Source organism: Antechinus flavipes, chromosome 1 (genome assembly GCF_016432865.1).
Source record: "Antechinus flavipes isolate AdamAnt ecotype Samford, QLD, Australia chromosome 1, AdamAnt_v2, whole genome shotgun sequence".
Classification (NCBI taxonomy): Eukaryota; Metazoa; Chordata; class Mammalia; order Dasyuromorphia; family Dasyuridae; genus Antechinus; species Antechinus flavipes.
Window position 1 is genome coordinate 674,243,216 of NC_067398.1, and position 16,054 is coordinate 674,259,269.

Sequence of the window (16,054 nt, forward strand, 5' to 3'; positions counted from 1 at the left end):
TTTTTTAGTGATAGCAAAAAATTGGAAAGTGAGGGAATGTCCATCAATTGGGGAATGGCTGAACAAATTGTTGCATATGATTGTGATGGAATACCATTATGCTTTAAGAAATGGTGAGCTTCTGTATCTCAAGGAAATTATAAAGGACAAAATATTTGCAAAAATGTTTATAGCAGCTCTTTTTGTGGTAGCAAAGAACTGGAAAAGGAATGGATGACAATCAGTTGAGGAATGGCTGACCAAGTTGTACATGAAGGTAAAGGAATATTATTGTTATATAAAAAATGATGAACAAGCTGATTATAGAAAGGCCTGTAAAGATTTACATGAACTGATGCTGACCGAAACAAGAAAACTAGGAATACACTATACACAAAAATAGCAAGAATGTGCGATGATCAATTATGAAAGGCTTGGTTCTTCTCAGTAGTTCAGTGATCCAAAAGAATCCCAACAGACTTTGAACAGAAAATGCCATCTGCAATGAGAGAAAGAACTAAGGAGACTGAACGTAAATCAACATATGCTATGTTCAATTCTTTTTTTTTTTAAATCATTCCCATGGTTTTCTCTGTTTGCTCTGATTTCTCTCTCGCAACATAATTCATTAAAACAATGTGTATTAAAAATAAGTAAACTAAAAAAAGAGAAAATGGTGAGCAGGATACTTTCAGAAAAATATGGAAAAGCTTACATGAAATGATGCAAAGTGAAATGAGCAGGATCAGGAGAATATGGTACACAGTAATTGCAAAGTTATATGATGACCTACTCATGAATAACTTAGCTATTCTCAGCAAAACAATGATTCACAACAAATCTATAAGATTTATGGTAAAAGGTGTTGTCGTTTCCAGAGAAAGAACTGGAAGAACCTGAATGCAAATCAAAAATATTTTTTGTTTTCTTTATTTTTGTGTGGTTTTTTTGTCTGTGTTTTCTTTTACAAAATAACTTACATGGAAATATGTTTTACATAACCACACATGTATAACCTACGTCAAATTGCTTGCCTTCTCAAAGAGGAGAGATGGAAGGAAAGGAGAGAATCTGAAACTCAAAAAAAATTTTTTAAATTTATCAAAGCTTTTTATTTACAGAATATATACATGGGTAATTTTTCAACATTGACCCTTGCAAAACCTTCTGAGGAACTCAAAACTTTAAAAAAAAATATGAAAATTGTTTTACATGCTACTGAGAAAAATAAAATATTAATTTTTAATAGAATCAGGAAAAAAAGAAGTTTCACCTTTGGCCACCTGAAAAGAAAAACTAGAGTATGTTCAAAGGCCGATTTTAGAAAAATGATTCTCCAAGGGTATCCTAAAAGTTAAGTGATTAACGCTTTGTTTGATGAAGCAAAATGTAAACTGAAACTCTCTTTGAATTTTGTAACTGTTTTATCTTATTTGGACATTTTTCTATTGTGTAAGAATGCTCTAACTGTTCACTCAGCAATGGCTAAGAGGGAACGAGATTTTTAGAATCAAGTTCTTTCCATCTCTGTTCTCTCTCATAAGCAGAAATGCCTGGATTAGAATAATCTGAATTAATAAGAATTTTCTGGCAGGCTTCTACCTAAAACAAGAGTATAGAACTTTCTTTCACACAGTTTTCAAGCTTAGTAGAAGGGAAAAGATACTAGATGACTGCTTGTTGAATATATTATGGTAAGGGTTCCTGTTCAGGTTAAAGGTCAATTAGATGGCCCACTGTGTACCTTTCCAAGGTAAAAATATAGGACACTGGACAGAGAATATTAGGGAACAACCAATAAGGGAAGGACAAAGACAGAAATCTAGTAAAAGATGTTTAGGATGATTGGTCAGAAAGAAGATTGAGGAGGATTAATGAGAATTGTGGGAAAAAGTGGAGAATTATGCTCAGGAGAGAGCAATGCCACAAAAACCCACAGATGAGTTATTATTTAGGAGGGGGTGATTAATAGTATCAAATGCTGTAAAAATGTCAAGGAGGTAAACTAATAAAAGCCATAGAATTTATTAATTAAGAAATCACTGGCAACCTTGTAAAGAACAGTTTCAACCAAAAAGAACACTCCATGCTGGAATGACTAGGGTTGAGAAATGTGATAAAAGGACTCCAATCTGTGAATGTAGTTAGCTTTTTCTAGGAATTTGGCTTAAGGAAATGGTAGAGTCTAGTGAAGGTTTATTAAGGGTGAAAGAGACCTGGATATGTTTGTAGGAAGCAGGAAATAAACCAGGATAAAGAAAGATTGAAGATTAAAAACAGAAAGTGGATGATTAAAAGGGTAAGATCCCAAAGGAAATGGGAAGGAATAGGATCAAGGAAATAAGCAGGAGGAAGAAAGGGCTATCTTCTTCCCCCAATACTGGACTAAACCAGAAGAGAATAGGAGATGATACTATGGGGACATTGGGCAGATAACTAGAGAGGAATTCACAAGAGGAGGCTTTGATTTTCTTGGTAGAGTATATAATAAGGTCCTTTGCTGAATGAAGAGTGGAAAAGATATGGTAAGTGGCTTGAGCAAAAAAAGAAGTTTAGAAAAATTGATCTGGGGAGTGTGTTACAATCATGGAAAGGTAAAAGGAGCAACGTGCAGTGGTGAGGGATCAGCTGAGATGAGATCACTTTGTACTGAATGTAGCATGATTCTATGACTTTCTACAACATTATTCAGCAGTATATCAGTAGAAACAAAGGTGGATGGTGAGTGGAATAATTTCAGAATGGGATTTGGAAAGAACTGAATGACCGGACTGATGATAAGGAGAGACTTTAAGGTGGAAGATGAGTAAAGTTGGAATGGTCCTCTTATAGCAGGGCTTAAATTTTTTCCACTTATGACCCCTTTTCGCCAGAGAAACTTTTACATGACCCTGGGTATATAAAAAAGATATACATATCAAACATTTACTATAATAAATCATAATTTCATGATACCCACATTCAGTTACAAGACCTGCTATGGAGTCACAATCCATAGTTTAAGAAGCTGAGATTGATAGCACCAATACGTTAAATAGAGAAAAGGAAAGCCAAAGCCAGGCTAGAAAAGCAGGGAGACAAGATGATCAGAAGCTGTAGTAAGGACAAAAAACAGGTTTGAAGGATGAGCAAAAAGAAGAAAGGGAAGAAATGTCAGAGTACTGAGTTTTAGAGGTGGAGCATTTTTGGGTGATAAGATCAGGTGTCAGATGTGGGTGAGGTAGAGTAAAGGTACAATTCATGGAAGTTGAAAAAGTTAATGAACTGGGAAACCAGCATATCTGAAGCCAGTTCTTTCAGTTCCTAAGGATGTTGTTCATCTGGCACAAGAGACCTGAATTCATCAAGGACAACTCTTTTACTATTATATCCTTACTTATGTTAGTTGTCAACTCCCTATTAGACATCTTTTGTTCTGTTTTTCCAGTTCAAAGGTTATTCTCTTAGGCAAGTCAACAGAAGTAAAATAATAACTTGAGTAGCTCAACTTTCTATTATCAGCTGTCCTCCTAGCCAACTCTAGCAGTGATCTGATTCTTTCTTTGATTCTCCTTTTCCCTAATACAGCTTTTAAAAAAATATTCTTCTCTCAGCTTTCTTCAACATCCAGTAATAATCATAAACTAAAGCAATCTTGACATTACAATATGAAGCTACAATTTTATAGTCACTTTCCATTACCTGCTTTTGCTCTACCTTCTGAATATACATTGTTAAAAATCTATATTAGTTGGAAAGTTCTGTGCACATTTTTGTTGGTTTTTTAAGATAATTCCTCTTTTTCCTCTACATTGGTATAGGTCCAGTCTCTGTAACAGATTAGATAATATTTTAATGCACAGAAGAGAACAGAAGAAACCAGAAAGAATCAGACCAGTAGGAAATCTTTGAAAGTTACATGTTGAATTTATTGTGTATTTTAGATGAAAAACCATACATAGCAGAGATCTAAAGTGTCTTGCACAACCCACCTCCTTTTTTCCCCATTATGTATATGGAAATTCCCATTTCACTTGGTATTAATATTAATTTCAGGTTGATAAAAAAAAACTTAAAATATGGCCATAAGCAAAACAATTAACCTCTCAGCACCCTAGGAAACTTAAGATTGCAGAGTAGTTTCAATGAGTCCCTATTACAGTTATTGTGCAAAAAAACCAAAAATACAGTTTAGTTGTATCCAACTCTTTATGACCTATTTGGGGTTTGTCTAGCAAATATACTGAAGTACTATGCTCATTTTATAGGTGAGCAAACTGAGGAAAATAGGAGTAGGTGGCTTGTACAGAGTCACACAGCAAAGAAGTGTATGAGGGCAGTTGAACTGGTCTAATTGCTTAATAAATGTATGATAATCTTGCCTTATTAAACTAAGGAAAAAGAAAAACGGGATGTAAGATGACTACTCTTGAAATATTGTAGAAAGAACAATGACTTTAGGTTTAAAGCCCAGAGAATCTAGGTTCAAATCTTAGCTCTGTTAATTAGAGGTACTTAGGCAAATCACCTTCTCTGGGCCTCAGTTTCCTCAAAAGAAAATGAAATATTTAGGCCAGATGATTTCTGAAGTCTCTTTCAGCTCTAAATCACATAATGACCCAATCATATTTAGAGTTGGAGAGATTAAATGACTTGCCAAAATCATACAGGTAATAAAAAGTAGAAAGGAGATTTGAACTTGTCTTCTTTACCTCCTGACAGTAAGTGAACCTCAAAAAATCTAGACATCTAAAAACACAATTTACTTAATGATTCTGAATGTTACACCTTTAGCTTCTAAGACCTCACCTTGGTGTAGTATTTTTAGAAATGTCTGTCTCTAAACTTCTCTTTGAGTTCTCAGAATAACTTGGTGAATTAGGTAGGGCAAACAGTATTACCCACATTGTCTAGAGAGGAAAACATAAGGGCTTTTCTTCATGGCACAAAGGAAATTTCCTCATTTCTGTCCCAGTACTTCTTGTACTAGTTAAAAGAACTCAGCAAAAGTTCTTTAGTCAAATCTTTACAAGTATAACTCAGCAAACAAGGCAGAGCAAGCAAAAAAGCCGATTTAATAACTGAATTTTTCGATAAATTTGAAGGATAGATCAAAAGAAAAAAGTGTGAGTGGGGAAATATTTCAAGGTGATGTGACGCACAGCTGGACAGAAAAGTCACTGACATGATCTAAAGGAATACCCTTACACCACACTATTTAAGGGACCAAAAAAAGATTAAAAGGAATGGCTTTCTTTCACCGTATAAGAAAAGAAACTTAATCACTTCTTGCTTTTTAAAAAAAAAAAAAAAAAAAAAAAAAAAAAGGAATTGCAGAAAATGTTGCTGAACCCTCAACGATATGCACCTGCAAGTTAAAGGCAGTCTGGAAAAGAAAAGTCAAGAGGGGAAAAAGCCGGCTAGCTAGAGAAACACAACTGGCATTCGGGGATCCAAGAACCAAAACCCCAAGTTTGGAGCAGGAAAGCAGTTAAGCAAAGTTGAAAGATCAAGGTTGGGAATACAAATGTCCCTCACCTATCTTTCCTTGAGTCACAACGACAAAGTCCAGCCCACCTTCAAAATTCAAATCTTGTAATCAGCAGCAGTGAAATGATCTCTTTCCTCTCCTAGCGCCCCCCCCCCCCACTATCATTTTTGAAGCTTTCCTCCCTGCCCCCCACCCCGGGATTTTATCAGTGGCCGTTAGTAGTTTGGCCCAATCTCTTTTACTGAATGACTGGCAAAGTGCATGGGTTAGAGTGCAAGGGCAGGGGGAAGAGGGAGATAGAGAATGTAGAGTGCTGTCTTCACTTCCAGGACATTTTTGGAAGGGCTAAGGAATAGGGGGAGAGGAGCCTGCTCTCTTAGCACAGTGCCAGGCATATAAGAGGTGTTTTAAAAATGCTTCTTTCCTTCCTAATAGGGAAGGAGAGGTTTGAGGGTGGTGAGAGGCGACAAATCTAGAAATCGGGGGTGGGGTGAGGCATAACAAACGTGGATATTTTGGGGGGCAATGGGAGACAAAAGGTCTAGAAGTTGGGGAGGAAGGAAAGTGGGGCTGACGTTAATCATAGTTGGAGGAACCAAAGGAGAATATGGCCACAGATCCGAAAATTAGGGGAAGGAGGGAGAGGAGAGACGTGGGTTTGCGGGAGGCAGTGGCGGTGAAGAGGCAACATCTGGATGGAGGGGCACGAGGGGCTAAGAAGCTAGATTAAGGGGCGGAGAGTGCAGACATCTGTTCGGGCTTAATTATTGAAGGGGTGGAGCGGAGGGAGGGGTCACTGCCCTCCGAGGTCTTCCCCAGGGCTGGCTCCAAGGAAGAAGAGGGGAAGGGGGGCGTCTCGGGCCCGCGCCGAGGGAGGAGCGCGCGCTCCTGTCAAGGAGGACGCGCCGCGCGCCACCTGCCTCGGGGGCGGAAGGGAGAGGAGACGCCGCGGCTCCCACCTCCCGCCTGAGGCCCAGGCCCGTCGCAGCCCCTCACACTCACCCCGTGGCCGTTGCTCCCGCCGCCCCCTCGACTCTGCTGGGCCTGTCACCCACCTCAGGTCGCCCGACGCTCCCTCCGCCTCACTGGCCGGGACGCGCCGCCACAGCCATCCAGCCCAGCCCAGCCCGGCCCCGCCTCACGCACCCTGCGCCGGGGGCAGTGGTGGAAGAAGAGGGGGAAGGGCCGCACCGCCGGGCCTTCCTATTTGTTGGCTTTCCCAGCCGAATCTACCTATGAACCAATGAGAATGCCGCATCCGCGGGGTGGGGTGTCGAGGTGGGGCTCGAGGCGGCAGCGCCTAGGTTGCGGGGGCGGGCACAGGGGAAGAGGGCAGTCATTGGTGAGAGAAGTGCAGACGAGCAGCAGGCCGTTAACCAATCGCCGTGCCGCGGGCGGGGCTACTAGCAGAGCGGGCCTGGGGTAGTGGGGAAAAGGTTAGCGGGGCCGCAGGTAGTACCGGGCGGCGCACGTGTGCGGGTTCTTTGCGCGTTCTGCGCTCCCGCCGGGGATCGCGTCCCTCTTCTCCGGCGGAGAGCGGTTTTGATTCAGTTCCTGCATCGCACCAAGCTCTGAGATGGTGGAGACCCCAGTGAAACAGCCCTTGGCCTCCAAGCGCCTCCATTCTACGAGCGGCGAACAGCTGGGACAGATAAGTAACTACGCAGATCTGCGAACGCAGATATGTGTAAAACAGCGTGCTTCGGCGCTTCGAGGGCTAGACTCGGACTTCGGGAGAGCTGATAGCTGGGGGATCCTGGGCAAGCAGCTTAACCGCTGACAGCCTCAGTTTCCCCGTCTATACTAAGTGGAGGTGATAGAACTACTTCCTACGGTTTTTATGAGGAGCCAATGAGGTGAAATGAGTAAAGCACTTGACAGCGCCCAAGAATAGTAGGTGTTTAATAAATTGCTTGTTTCCTTCCCCTTTCTCTTGCTCTGACCAGAGTGTTACAAAAGTCTTAAAAATGCAGCAAAACTTTTGGGACCCCGGCCTGTGCCACTCATCTCCCAGTGTGACCTGCAGATCACTCAAATTCTCGGGGTTCATCAGTAAAATGGGGAGACCAAACTAGAACAGAGTTTCTTAAACTCGGGTTCTCGTCCCCATGTAGGTTCGTGTAACTGAGGGTGGGGGCCTCAAAATTATGATTTATTATTAGTAAATATTTGATTTGTCTGCCTGTTTTATATAACTATTCCCAGGGTCACGTAAACTTTTCTCCAGTGAAAAGTGAGTCATGAGTAGAAAAAGTTTAAGAAGCACAGAATTAGGACATCACCAAGGCCCATTCTTGCTCTAAATCTGACCTCTTAGATCATAGATGAGCTACTCACACCGAGTGAGTATTTTTTTTTTTTTTTTGTGAGACATAATATTCAGCTGGAAGAATTCGCAGGACTTTCCAGGAGTCCCTCCAGCCAGCGAAGTCTCTGGTTAGCCTCACTTTCCATTTTTCTTCTGGGAGACTCCAGTGAAACAGGTGACTTTTGGGGTTGCGGGTTTTTGTTGTTGTCATTCTTACCACAGCAAGAAAACCAACTGTTTGATGGCCCATTCCTTCATTTGCCAATCTGCCAACTAGGGCAGACCCTCATTTTGAAAATCTAGCTACTTGTCTCTAGTCCATATCTCTTGACCCCCCTTCCATCTGACTTTTCCCTCTGGGAATAGTAATCAAAGCCCTGTTATCATTGCTGTTGGAAATAACATGACAGTTGACCCCTCTCTAGATAGGGATGGTCTTGATTTTACATTTGTATCCTCCTCACATAGCAGGAGATGAGTATATATTTTTCATTCATTCTTCAGTTACCAAGTTCTTTCATTTCCACCTCTCTGAAAATCTCTCAAAAGCCTTTATTCAATTATTATAATTATTATTGTTCTCTAATATCACTGCCCCCATGAAATATATGCCCTTGTCAGGATTTTCTTTTATCTTTCCTCTGTCTCCCTTTCCAGGCCTTCTAATATCTTTCTTATGAATTGATCAAGTCACATCATTCATCATTCTTCTGTTCAAAAATTATCAATGACTCCCTTTTAACTTTCTTGAAACATGAAAACTTTGTTGCATGGATTAATTCCCTCCACAACCTATTGACACTCAACCTTTCCAGCCTTATCTGGTCTTCCTCCCTTCCACTGAGCCTACATATTCCAGCTAATTGGGAATAGTTGTTGTGCACATAGCTCACAGCTAAGTGGAAAGAGCTGAATTTGGAGCTGAGCCAGACAACCCAGGTTCAGATAACAGCTTTGCCATTGCCATTGCCACAATTGTAATTGTGGACCTGCCAGTAAAGCTTATTGAACCTCAGTGTCCTTCTCTGAGAAATGAGGAGTTTGGATTAGATGCCCTCTGAGATACCACCTACCTCTAGATCTATGATGATCCTGTGTCCCCTGCAAGCAACCAATTTGGCTTTTAGAAATATTAAGAAGGTATTTTCAATTTGTTCTAAGCCAGGCATTGGTCTAAGTCTTGGGGATACAAAGGAAGAGACAACGTGCAAACAACTCTAGAAATAAGATGTAGACAGGGATACTTGAGAGATAAACAACTGTGGGAAGAGCCTGGCATTAAGAGACTAGTCAGAAGCCTTGGTGAGAAAACCTTATCAGTTGTTCTTTAACTAGCAGTGCTTCACTCCCCTCTCTTCAAAATAGCTCACTGATAGGAAGAAGTACTCCCTGAAGTAAATAAAGGAAGTGATCAGGGAAGGACAAGATTCACCTAGATTTGGGTCCAAGGTTGGAAAACCACCGCACCCCATCTTTAGTTTTAGATGAGAACAATTAGTCAGTCCAAGGATCCTAGACTAAGTGTGCATTCCTATTAGGATGACTTTGCAAAAGAATCATGTCCAATTAGGCCCGTGGTTCATTATACATTATCAAGTGAGTTGAGAAGAAATGGAATTGCAGAAGTTGGAGTAAGCATAGTGTTCTAGGGAGAAGAAAATGTCCAAGGGGGAAGAAGTTGAGGCTGAGGCTCTTCTTAGGCTGTCTTAATAAATACCCTTTTTCTAAAAGCTACATTCTCAACTGATAATTTTTTGAGAGAAGAATACCAGTGGGGGCTCAAGCCAACATATCTCTAGAGACCCAGAAATTGTGCAGTCATTTCAGTCGTGCTTGCTTCTGTGACCTATTTGGGGTTTTCTCGACAAAGATACTGAAGTGATTCATCATTTCCTTTATCCAGATGAGGCAAATAGGGTTAAGTGACTTGCCCAAAGTCACCCAGCTGGTAAGTGACTACTTGAGTGAACTCAGGGCTTCAGACTCAGTGCTCTATCTGATGCATATTTCCAGTAGGGAAGTGGTCAAAGAGGTACGTAGTAGTTTTAGAAGGATGGTTCTCTGGGACATTCATAAAATTTTAAATGTCTATTGTTTTATTAAAGGATGTAAAATGTTAACCCTAAATTGCCTAATTATGAAAGTTGCTTTTGTTCAGTAACAGGGTAGATACCTGTCTGAAGGCATGAGGGGACTCAGATAGTTCTCTGTCTTTCTCTCTGTGTGTGTATGGGGATGTGAGGGAATGTCTATCTCTGTCTCTGTCTCCTTGTGTTTTGGGTCTCTGTCCCTCTCTCTGCCTGTCTCTGTTTCTCTGTGTCTGTCTGTCCCTCTTTGTGTCTCTATGTCTGGTCTGTCTCTGGCTATCATTTATCAGAATAATGATAAATTAATGAAAATCATTTCTGGAAGACTTGTGCCTAGAACACAGTGTACAGTATTGATCTTCTTCCTTATAGCATATTGAACCTCGCCAGTTCACTGAAGTATAATATTTTTTTATTATAGTTACCTCTGATTTTTCTTTCCACTAGAATTTAAGTTCTATAAGGGAGCGAAATATCTCACCACAATTTTCTCTCTCTCTCTCTCTCTCTCTCTCTCTCTTTTTTTTAGATTTCAATGGCACAATAAAATTTATTTATTTATTTTTTAATAGCAGTTTTATATCTCTTGTAGCACCTTGCTAAGTGTTTTGCCTGAGAATCTAAACAAGAGCCATATGTCTTTCTATTCCATCTCCCCTCCTTTCTTAGCTCCAGGGAAGGAACCAGCACAGAACTCCAACAGTCCTGGCACACTTAGCATCTTCTGCTTCTCAGTCCTATTCTCCTTCCTCAGATAATATGGCAGAATTCAAATTCAGACCTTGAACTAGGAGAACCCAGCACAGAACCTGGCATATAATAGATACTCTGTGAATATTTCAATTTGGCAAACTGAATTACTCAAAGGAACAAAAAATGGGGCAGCCAAGTCTAGTGGAGATTTGGATTAAGGATTTCATTTTCAAAAACTACTACCCACTCACTCATCTGTATGAGCTGGACAAATACTTCATCTTCTATAGGTTCAGTTTCCTCATCTCTAAAACGGAATGAATTTCATCTCTGAAATGGAAACATCAGGCTAATGAAGACTACTGATGCTTTTTCAGCATAATGTGAATTTTTTAAAATACATGATGTAAGGAGATGCTAAATTTCAGTTAGAAAAAATTCAGTTGGTAGAAATAAAGATTTAATTTTTTCCATTTAAATTCATAGGCCTCAGAAATCCATCAAATCCTATGGAATCCCAGTTTAAGAACTTCTGGCTATCTTTAGGGTCCCCAATAGCTTTATGTATGGCTTTGGCTATATTGTAAACCCTGAGATTCACACCAAACTTTATAATTTACAAAGTCTTTTGTTTATGAGGTACTTTACAGTTGGGTTTCTTAGATAAGGCAACTAAGTCTCTGCTAGATAAAGAGACATTCCAGTCATACAGTGATTTGATTCTGATCTTATTACTACCACCATTAAAGGAGGCTGCCTTACCTTTTTAGCCAAAACCTCATCAGGAAAGCAGAAGGATTCTGGCAGGGCTCAGGGAGGCTCCCAGGGAGGTTGCCAACTAAGGGAAAGGTCAGGAGCAGCCTGTTGCCTTCCTTTTCTCCTCTGGCTTGGGCTTCAGTTTGCCTATTCCTGCCAATGCCAAGGCTTGATATTCACACTATTCAAAACAGATCTTGATTGAGTGGTGCCCTAGAGTGCCTGCTGCTGGGGAAGTAAAAGCAAAGGAGGTGCTGGGAAGGGGTGGTTCATCTCCCCTTGTTGCAGTCTTTGAAATAAATTCTTGAGAAGGATCCTCTCTCTCTCTTTCTCCTCCCTCCTCTCTCTCTCTCTTTCTCTCTCTCTCTCTCTCTCTCTCTCTCTCTCTCTCTCTCTCTCTCTCTCTCTCTCTCTCTCTCTCTCTCTTTTTGGTTCAGGAAGTCCCTCCTTTTGTCAACTAAGGGAAAATTTCTTATCTTTTATTTACTACCTTTGATCATCAATATAAAGCTAGAAGGAGCCTCAGACTCAGATAGCCTATAAAATGTCAGAGCTGAGACATTAAGGATTTCATTTCCAAAAACTACTACCCACTCACTCATCTATATGAGCTGGACAAATACTTCATCTTCTATAGGTTCAGTTTCCTCATCTCTAACATGGAATGAATTTCATCTCTGAAATGGAAACATCAGTGTCAGAGCTAGAAGGGCTCTTGGAACACAGATGTCAGAGCTGGGACCAGGATTATCAGGGCTAGCATAGTGGATAGAGCTGGACCTGGAATAGGGAAGGCTGAGTTTGAATTTTGTTTCAGATCCTTAAAATTGTGTGACTCCGGGTGTGTTATATAACCTTTTTCTATCTCAGTTTTCACCTGTGTAAAAAGGAGTTAGACTCAGTGGCTTCCTGGGTTCCTTCTAGCTCCAAATCTAGAATCTTCTGAGAGGCCCTTAGCACACAGAACGGCAATACAGGAGATATCCTTAGAACAAGGAGGCTATTTTGTCCACTCCCTAAATCTCTTTATTGTAGAAATGAGAATCTTAGTCCCAGAGAAGTTAAATAAGTTGCCTGAAGTCATCCAGCAAGTTAGTAGCAGAACTACTTCTCTTAGTCTTCTGCCTCCCAACCTAATCTAAATTTATTTCATCAGAACAGGATCCTCCCCATTTCTCTCCCATGTTAGTCACATTAGGACATCTGCTCTTGTTTTTTCCAGTTTTCAGACCTTGTTTTAGGCAGGCTCTAACCAATTAATTCTACAATGGGCTGAATCCAGTAACATGATGAAAACTAATCATGACAAATGGCACAAGTTCTGCTCTTCAGGTCTAACACCAAAATCTAAGTCTTAGGTTTCTCCCTATGCCTAAAGTTCAAACACCTGCCTTGCATTTAAGGCTCTCCCCAACCACCAACTCTGCCCTCCCCTCCCCCCACCCCCTCCCTCCCTATCCTCATACACTTCTCAGTCTCATCTTTCTTATCACTCCCTCTGATGTAGCCAGAAGACGTGACTCCCTTCTTTCCCCAGATTCTATGTGTATTGCAATCTCATGTCCCTATCTGCCTGGAATTAGGGTCAGTTGCATTCTTTCTTCTCTTTAAAGGCCTTACTCAGATGCGTCTCCTCCTCCTCCTCCAGGACGCCTTCCCTTATCTCCCTTAAATTTTGCCTTTCAAATCTCCCACAACTCTACAGTATACACATCCTGTTATATTGTGTAGTGTTTTCATTTGTGTTTTGTCTTATCCCCCTTTGCTCACTCATCAACCAGCTTATTCAAAGCTCTTCACCTAACTGATACCATGCTTTCCAAGATTACCTGTGATCTAGGTCATGGCCTCTTCTGTCCTCAACCTTCTTGACTTCTCTCAAGCCTTTGCCATTGTTTGAACTCCTTTTCCTTCTCCTCCGTCTTCTTCTCCTTCATCTTCTTCTTTGTCTTCATCTTCTTCTTCTCCATCTTCTTCTTCATCTTCATCTTCTTCCTTCCTTCCTTCTTCTTCTAACTCTTTTTCTCATTCTTCTTCTTTTTCCTCCTCCTCCTTTTCTTCTTCCTCCTTTCTCCCAATAGTATTTTATTATTCAAAAAAATGCAAAGATAATTTTCAAGATTTACCTTTGTAAAATCATGTATTTCAAATTTTTCTCCCTCTCCCATCCCTTCCTCCCTCTCCATGACAGCAAGCAATCTGATATAGTTTAAAATGAACATCTTCTCTTCTGTGTCTGGATCTGCTCACTAGAGGATTTGATTACCTGCCCAAATCCTGATCATGGGTGAAGAGTGAAGGGACAGAACTCACAAAGATGGTCAGGCAGGAGTCTGTTTATTCAATTTTTCTCAGCCTTATATACCTTAATACACTTACATAACTATAGTACACAATGTGTGCACTAACTAGGATACTATGCATGCGGGACCACAAAAACAACCTGCTATTGTGTGCAGATGTCTTCTTGCCACTTTAATATAACTCTGCTTTAATTACAACACAGGTTGTCATGCCCCCTGACTTCTCAGGAAGGTCAAGCCACCTCTAGGGAGGGATGGGGAGCCAAAGCAGATATGTCAGCAGAGTATCACTGGACTAAAAGGCCTTATACCTCACCCGGTGTGACCCTCCACACTTCTGAATACTCTTTTCCCTTTGGAATTTTATGGCATTTTCTTCATTCTCTTACCTCTCTGCCAGCTCCTTGGCTAGACCATCATTTAGAACTCATCCCCTAACATAGGTGTAATCTAATTCCTTCTTGGATCCCTTCTCTTCTTTTTGCAGTTTCTCTCAACATCACCCTGGATACTTATTTTGTATTTACCAATATTTGCACATGTTGTCTCTCTTGGCTAGAATGTAAGCTCCTTGAGGGCAGGCACTGTCTTCACTTTTGTATTCTCTCAGCATCTTTCCTAATGCCTGAAACTTAATAAAGGCTGATTGATCAAACAGTTACCACAGAAAAGGAAGTACAAAATTACTTTGAAGAAGAAGGCACTAACTACCAGGAAGATTAGAAACGTTTCCCGTAGGAGGTGGCACCTGAGTCAAGCTGTGAAGAAGCTATGAATTCTAAGAGACATAGATAAAGAGGGAGCATGTTCTAGGCATGTAATGCAGCCTGTGCAAAGCACAGGTTGGGTGTTTGGGTACAATTTCAGGAATACTAAGAAGGCCCGCTTAGTTAAAACATAGTTTATGAAGGATAGTTTGAGGGAGGGAATTGATGGTTTATGGATGGACCATAATAACCTAATAAAAATGATCCTATCCAGATTTAATTTATAGATTTTAATGCCATACCAACCACTAGGAATTGCTTTTTAGACAAAATAACAAACAAATTTCATGTGGAAGAACAAATGGATCAAGATATTCAAGGAAATATTGAAAATAAAAGCAAGAGAAGCAGCTTGCTGGTGTAGTGGATTACAGCCCTAGCCCAGAAGTCAGGAGGACCTGAGTTCAAATGTGGCCTTAGACACTTAACACTTCCTGGCTAAGTGGCCCTGGGCAAGTCATTTAACCCCAATTACCTCAACAACAAAAAAAGAAAGAAAAAGAAAAGAAAAGCAAGAGTGAAAAGGCCTTGCAAGAGTCAGTTCTCAAACTAAATTATAAAGCAATAGCCATCAAAATGATTTGGTATGGTCAATGAAAAGTTGTTTAGTACAACAGATTATATAACAAGAACCAGAAGTAATTGAACATTAATAATATAGTACTTAATTTTTACATAGTGCTTTAAGATTTGCAAAACCACTTTACAAATATCTATTTTGTCCTCACAACCCTAGGAGATGAAAGATATTATTATCCCAATTTTTTAGATTAAGAAACTGAGTCAGGCAAGAGATTAAGTTGCATAGATCACACAGTATTAAGTGTCTGAAGCTGGAGTCAAACTCAGATCTTGCTGATCCCAGGTCATCATTCTATTCACTAAGTAACCCAGCAGCCTCAATATAGCACAACATATTCAATAAATCTAAAGATATCAACTATTGGGTAAAGGACTCCCCTTTTTTTAATTCAAAAACTTTTTGAATTTTCTTTTCCTCCTCCTAACGCCACCCCTACATTGAGCATATTTTTTTTAATCTTAAAAAAAAATCTGTTGAGTGCATAGCTTCATAGTTCAACAAATTTCCACATTAGCCATGTCAAAAATATATGTTTCTCTTTGTATTCTAAGTTCATCATGTCTCTGGCAGGAGGTAAACCATGTGTTTTATCTTTATTCTTTTGGATTCTTGGTTTATCATTGCATTGATCAAAGTTTTAAAGTATTTTGAGTTTCTCTGTTAGCGAGTTAGGAGATTTTTTTATGTGATTAGTAATAGCTTGGATTCTTTCCTTCAAAAATTGTCCATTTACTTATTTATGCCCTTTGACTATTGATCTATTGGGAAATGGCTCTTAGTTTTATAAATTTGAATCAGTTCCTTATTATCTTAGATGTGAGACCTATATCAGATAAATTTGTGCAAATATTTTTCTCAATTTACTTCTCTTTTAATTTTTACTTTATCACATTTGTGCCAAACTTTAAAGTTACTGTTCACTTTATCTTGTGTAATCCTTTTTATCACTTGTTTAGTCATGAACTTTTCTCCATAGTTCCAAAAGTTAATTTGTTCTTTATTTTTCTAATTTGTTTATGATGTGACCTTTTATTCTATGTCATGAATCAATATGGAACTTAACCTGGTATATGGCATGAAGTGTTAGTGTGAAGCTAATGTCTGGGGC

At 39.9% G+C, this 16,054-nt stretch overlaps 1 protein-coding gene across 1 annotated transcript in view; it reads right to left on the reverse strand.

Moving 5' to 3' along the window:
• Positions 1–6,620, reverse strand: part of SLC25A42 (solute carrier family 25 member 42) — a 53,482-nt gene extending 46,862 nt beyond the window's left edge. Inside the window, exon 1 of the mRNA XM_051972308.1 lies at positions 6,452–6,620. The gene's annotated coding sequence lies outside the window, so the exon portion shown is untranslated. The remainder of the gene's footprint in view (positions 1–6,451) is intronic.
• Between the last annotated feature and the right edge of the window lie 9,434 nt (positions 6,621–16,054).